The 7,144-nt window shown below is 39.9% G+C and overlaps 1 pseudogene; it reads left to right on the forward strand.

Moving 5' to 3' along the window:
- The first annotated feature begins 5,228 nt into the window (after positions 1-5,228).
- Positions 5,229-6,256, forward strand: LOC103018371 (protein C18orf25 homolog; annotated as a pseudogene).
- The last annotated feature ends 888 nt before the right edge of the window (positions 6,257-7,144 follow it).

Here is a 7,144-nt window from a genome sequence, read left to right on the forward strand (position 1 = left end):
GAATAAATGAAAAATTAAAGAGGAAGTAATGAGACGAATGTGCTTCTCCTTAACACCTCTACCTCTGTCTTGTGCTTTAAGTTCATTAATTTAATGATCATTCAACAATATTAAGTGCTACTAATACAGACCACCTGACACTCCTGGTGGGTTTGTAGTTATCCTTCAAAGTCTTTCTTTAGACCCTTCTTATTGCGAAATGATGATATGGAAATAGATTCAGCAACCATAATCCCCCAGGAAAAGATTCCTGGGAAAGATGCTGAAGTCTCTGTTTTAAAGAAAGAATGTGGGAAGTTTATCCATGGAAATGTTCCCACAAGAGATTAGTCACTGGATATACATTTTTATATTTTGTTACTTGTACTAATATTTCCCGTCAATAAAAAAATGTAACTGCTTCTGTTTCTCGTTGCTGCTTTCAAATCTTGCTTCCTACAATGGAGTCTAATTTAGATGAAGCTAAGCAAGGCATAAACACATCTGTCCAGGTGGGCCAGGGTGAAGGCTAGTGAAGTGACAGTCTGGATGCCTTCCAATGAAGTGTAATTACTTCCATTTAAGCATTCACTGTGTAAATAGCACAGTCGCCTTCAGATATGATCTTGTCAATAATTACGTGTCTAAATTCCCCTCCACTGATTCAGTGAGAAGCGGTTATCATCCCTTGCAGGATGGTCTCTTCCTGGTGGCTCATGTGTCTGCTTCATCGCTCTATTGATTGCATGACTGTTGATCAGTGTTCAGAATCACAGCTCCATTTGACAGAGCTGCTTAGAAATCACTCAAGAGCATATTTCCAATTTAATTACACCTGCCCTTGCCTGAAGTGTAGTAAAGGTGATGGGTTATGCTCTCATTTCCTTAAGTAAAGAACTTTTCACAAAAATCATGTCTGGATCATGGTTTTATGTATACAGAAATCTTCACAGCCAGCAAGTAATGCTTCCATTATTATTGCATATTTCATTAATTAATTTGTTCCTTTAAGCCCAAGTGGAGGGCAAAGCTCCATGGAGAGCTCATAATCATCGGGATCCCTAAATTTAAGCCATTTAACAGCTTTTCAGCATATGGGAGATGTGTGCTTTGGAGCTGGGTAGTCTTAGGTTAAGAGAATAGGTCCACATAGATGAGCAGGGTTCCCTCTTAGATCCTCTATTTCCTCATTAGTAAAAACCTTTTAATTGTTAAAAGAATGTAAGTGTGATTGCATATTTAAGATATGTCATACTAACAGGTGCACAAAATATGTTACTTCTTTTTCAACTCTTCATAGCATTATTCTGTGACTCTAAGGTTTCCCCCCATCTCTTGAGCAAATAGTGGCATAGCTAGTAACTTCTGTGCCCTGGCTAACTTAATTTGTGGACCATTATTTGTCCCTTAACTTAACCTCAAATATTTTCCTAACTTCTCCCATAATCTGTTATAATAAAATCACATAGCATGAATGTTTAACTCATGGGAACGTAATTGTACACAGGTGGGGTGGGAGGGAGCGCTGTTGGTAATTGTCACAGTCATGCCTCCTTTATGACCTGATGCCCACTCGCCCCAAAAATATACACTGGAAGATGTGATCTACTCTTTCCTAGCAGATCTCAGTTCCCATTTGCTTCTTGCAGCATCAATGTGATTTTAGTGTTTAAATAAACATTAAAAAATATGATATGATCTCTAAATAGAAACCAAATACTTTGGTTGTCAGCTGAAGAAATACTTTTAGTGTTGAAGGGAAAACTGACTTTTTTTGGACCTATGGAGAGTTGGAATGTCAGTCCTCTGTGTGGCTTGAGATATGAATAAGTTTATTCTACTTTGTGGGCTACTTAAGAGTTTTACAAGGATTTTTTTCCTTTTCTTCTTCTTCTTTTTTTTTTTTTTTTTACAACTTACCAACCTACAAGTCATATTTTTGCCTTAGACTTCAGAACCTAATCCTCTATAGCAGGTATGATTGGGTCAAGCTCCTCTCACTCTCTACTTTCAGTTTTGCTCATAACTATCAGATAATAAACATTTATAGAATTTTTAAAAATCCTTTGAAAAAATATGAATCTGTTTGCTGATGCTAACCCTTTTATGCTCTGTCCAATCTTAGTTATCACAATAAAACTGTCCTTTGGTGTGTACCATTAGGGTCAGGGAGCTATAAAATGCCTGAGCTAGAGGAAACCTAGCCCTTTTTTCAATCCCATAGTACAGTGATTTGCCCAGCATCCCACAGCAAAGTAGAGGCAGAAGATAGGTCTTTTTTGGTTGGAAGTTCAAAGATCTCTAGTAAAATATGGATATTTTAAAAGTAAACTACATTCAGCCACTGAAATATTAGTTTTTCAAAGTAAACTAACTTAACTACCCAAGAGAGAGCTTCTCATGAAGGATGGGCTGGAACAAATAGTTCTGACAAGGGCATTGAAGTCCAGAAAGCAAAATGGTCAGGGAGGACAGGCCCAGGTGAAGGGCCACACCCTGAAGGGTCTGGGCTTCTGTGGGAGTGGCGTGGAGCCAGGGATCTCCTCCAAAAGACAAAGACACTGAACATTCAGGACATGCCTAGGATGGGTTATGCCCCGGAAGTAGGGGCAAAGTGGAAACAGATCAGCCCTCACAAAAACTGAAAACAGGCTTGAATCCTCTCAATCCCTGATTGGATTAAGATGACACCTCCGCCCCCTTACCCTACCTGCCTGCCAGAAGAAAAGTAAGTCTTCACTGAAGTGAGATAATATCATTCACAGTCTCTACGGTTTTTCACACACAATGCCCAGCATGCAATAAAAAAATTACTAGGCACACAAAGACACAGGACACAGGACAATGTATTTGAAAACTAGGAGAACAAAGACGGTAGATACAAGCCCACAGATAACCCAAATATTGGAATGATCATATATTGATCATTATAATGATCATGATTAATATATTAAAAAAAAAATAACAAGATCAAAAATTTCACCAGAGAACTGTAACTTATAAAAGAACCTAGAACTTAAAAATACTATAACCAGTAGAAAGTCAGCAGTGAGTTTAAAAGCAGATTAGATATATCTAAAAAGAGATCTACAGAAATGGAAGGTAAATCAATAGAAAATATACAGACCAAAACCTTGACAGAAGCAAAAGGATAGAAAATAGGAAAAAAAGGTGTAAGAAACATATGGAACATGGAGAAAAGGTTAACATGTAATTTGATAACCAGATGGAGAGGAGAGAGAGAATATGGCAGAAGCAGTATTTGAAGATATATTAGCAGAGATGTTCCCAAAATTGATAAAAGACTCAAATCACAGATTTGATGAGTGCAACAAATCCAAAGAGTTGTGAATAAAAGAAATCCACACCTGGGTCTCAAACAGTGAAACTGTTGAAGTCCAAAGACAGATGAAATCTTTAAAAGAGACAGAGAAAAATGATACGTATACTTCAAAGGAGCAGGTGATTTTTCAGTACAAACAATTCAAGTCAAAAGACAATGAAATAACATCTTAAAGTGCTGAAAGAAATCAGTGACCTACATGGAATTACATATGCAGGAAAAATACCCTTCAAAAATGAAGGAAAAATAAGACATTCCAAATGAGCAAAGACTAGAAGAATTTGTCACTAGCAGGATTGCACTGAAAGAAAAACTAAAAGTTGTCTTAATGCTTTCCAGGAAACGTGGAAATTAAGGAAGAAATAAATAGCAATAAAATACGTGAGTATACATGTAAGAATATATAAATGAATATTTGCTTATAAGACAATGAAAATAATTCCTTGTGAGATTGAAATATATGTAAGATAAAAACATGACATTGATAGCACAAAAAGTTGAGATGGTAGTAAACAGAGTATATTAGCCAGACTTATCCAGAGAAGCAGAACCAATACCAATAGGATGTGTGTCTGTGTGTGTATATATATATATATATGACATTATATATGTGTATGTATATACACATATTATAAGACATCTATTTTAAGGAATTGGCTTATGTGTTTATGGAGGCTGAGAAGTCCCATGATCTGCCATCTGCAAGCTGAAGACCCAGGAAAGTTGTTTGCAAACTTGGCTACATTTAAAATCACCTGGGGGAGGTTTTTTTAAATTAAACATTGTATTTTGAGATAATTGTAGATTCACATACAATTGTTTGGAATAATACAGACAGATCCTGTGTACCCTTCACCCAGTTCCCCCCAGTGGTAACATCTTGCAAAACTGTAGTACAATATGACAACTAGGTTATCACCACTGATGCAGTTAAAATACAGGGCATTTTCATCACCTCAGGAACCCCTCAAGTTGCCCTTTTATAGTCACACTCATATCCTTGCTGCCTCCTTGACCCCTGGAAATCATTAATTTCCATTTCTATAATTCTGTCATTTCAATAATGCTCTATAAACAGAATAGTACAGTTTTGTGATTGGCTTTTTCACTCAGCATAATTCCCTGGAGAATCATCTGATTTGTCGCATATATCAATAGTTTGTCCCCTTTTATCACTAAGTAATAGTTGATATGGAGGTACCACAGTTTATTGACCCACTGAAGAACTTACAAGTTGTTTCCAGTTTGGGGCTACTTACGAATAAAACTGTTATAAACATTCATGTACAGGTTTTTATGTGAACATAAGTTTTCATTTCTCTGAGAAAATGTCCAAGAGTGCAATTTCTGGGTCATATGGTCATGGCATGTTCAGTGTTTAAAGAAACTGTCAAAACTGTACAGAGTTGCTGCACAATTTTATGTTCCCATGAGTAATATTTCTTAAGAGGCTCTCCACATTCTAGGAAGTAATTATTTTGCTCAAGTGGGTGGTGCTTTAATTGGTCAGTCCTGGGTTATTTATGTGCTGCTGGAAGAGGCAAGTTCAGCTCCATCCCAGACACAGAGGCTAAGAGTAGCTCCCTAAAGGGTATCAGGAAGCCGTTAAAAAAAGCCAATATTTGGAGGTGGTGCTCTGTCTGCGAGGCGTGCAAGGTTCATCCAGAAACTTGAATGGGATGTTGACACCACTGCATGAGAGGAGCACAGCCAAATCTCCCTGAGCCGAGCTGTTGGCACCTGCGAAAAGGTGGGGAGAGAAGGGAGCGGACTCCCTCCTGGAGTGACTCAAGGATTCAAACACCACGAGCTTCATTCGGGAAGGCTTCAAGAGGGGTTGCCTTCCCGTTGCATCTTTGACGTAGTTTCCTAGACTCTGCTCCATGATTTAACTTGAAAGTCTGAAATGAAACTGGAGGAAGCAGTGGGAAAAGTTGAAGAACTCATTGAGTCTGAAGTCCCACCAAAAACATCTGAACAAGAGTCAGCTAAGGAGGAAGACGGATCTGTGGAACTGGAATCTCAATTTCTGAAAGATGGTGTGGTGGATTCTACAGTTCTTTCTTCAAAGCCCTGCTTGTTGATGGAACTGAGAAGGGACTCTTTGGAGTGTCAGCATCCACGGAGGGTGACAAGCCGACAGCTGGCCGAGTTTATGAGAGAGGCTCCTCTAACCACTGCATGCTTTCCACTTCCTCTAGTGGTCACCTGGCCGATTCACATACACTGTCTTCTGCAGAGGAGAATGAACCCTCCCAGGCAGGAGCAGCGGTAGAAGGAGACCCTTCCGGAGTGTTTGGTGCCACAGTTGGGCGCAAGTCTCGCCGGTCCCGATCTGAAAGTGAAACGTCCACCATGGCTGCCAAGAAAAACCCGGCAATCCAGTGATAAACAGAATGGCCCAGTTGCCAAGGTTAAAGGTCATCGAACCCAAAAGCACAAGGAGAGAATCAGGGCTACTGAGGCAGAAACGGGCGGCTGCTGCACGAAAGAAATACAACCTGTTGCAGGGCAGTAGTACCAGTGATAGTGACCTGACTTGTGACTCGAGCACGAGCTCATCAGAGGATGCTGAAGAGGTTTCAGGGAGCAGCGAGACAATCACTGCAGAGATACCAGGTCATTTGGATCCAGGATTCCTAGCAAGTGACAAAACATCTGCTGGCAAGGCACCACTCAATGAAGAAATTAATATTGCCTCTTCAGATAGTGAAGTGGAGATCGTGGGAGTTCAGGAACATGCAAGGTGGGTTCATCCTCAAGGAGGTGTGACTCAGTGTTTCTTCATGGAAGCATGGCTCTGGCACGCAGTATGTTTGCACCCGGCAAACACAGTCATGGACTGCCGTGACTTCCCAGCAGACTTGGGCGTCACCTGCAGAAGTTGTTGACCTTACATTGGATGAGGATAGCAGATGTAAATACCTACTGTAATGTAATGTCACTGTGTTTCCTCTGCACTGTTCCCTTCCACTTTCTCCTCTTCCTCTTTGTGACATGGAAGTTCATTGTCATAGCTTCAGCCTCAGAAGCTGTTTGTGGCATTTGTATAATCAAAACTCATGGAAAATTGCCCCCTTCCCCCCCCCCTTTTTTTCTAAATTAAAAGAAGTCACTTAGGAAAGTAACTTATCACAGAGAAAAGAATTTCTTCTTTCCCTCAGTAGGAATCTGAGAATGATGAATTTTATTAGACGACTTCGTTTTACTTGGTGACTTTCAATCCTAGGAAACTGCCTTCCTTTTAGAATGATATTTTAATTACCAGGTGAAATGGATTTCAGTTTTTGAATCTTGTATTTATTATTCTGTGTAATAAAATTAATATGTAGACTTGAAAAACAAAAAGCCAATATTTGATTACCTACTATTACACTACCAGGCAGTGTTCTAACCATTTGCAGGTATTAGCTCATTAAATCCTTTCAACAACACAGGTACTATTACTCCATTTTACAGATGAAGCACCTGAGGCCCCAAGATTTAATAACTTGCCTAAAGTCACACAGCTGGTAAGTAGTGGGCCCAAATCCCAACTCAGCCTGCCTGGCTCCAGAACCCGTGCTCTTCTCCGTTCTGCCATGCTTCCCCCAAAGGAGGGGAGAGGTGTCTGGGCAGGCAAATTGAATAGATCCTATATGAAGGCTCTTTCCTGTCTGGGACTTGTCCTCTTCCCTCAGGGTCAGCTATTTCCACTCTTCCTTTCAATCATTTCTCCTACCCCCACCTCCCAAGATTTCACAGAATCTCCCTCTGTGGTTCTAGGAACACCGTTGCCCTCACATTCCTCTTACTAACTCACTGTTATAGATTAAAAGGAGA

Source organism: Balaenoptera acutorostrata, chromosome 6 (genome assembly GCF_949987535.1).
Source record: "Balaenoptera acutorostrata chromosome 6, mBalAcu1.1, whole genome shotgun sequence".
NCBI classification, from domain to species: Eukaryota; Metazoa; Chordata; class Mammalia; order Artiodactyla; family Balaenopteridae; genus Balaenoptera; species Balaenoptera acutorostrata.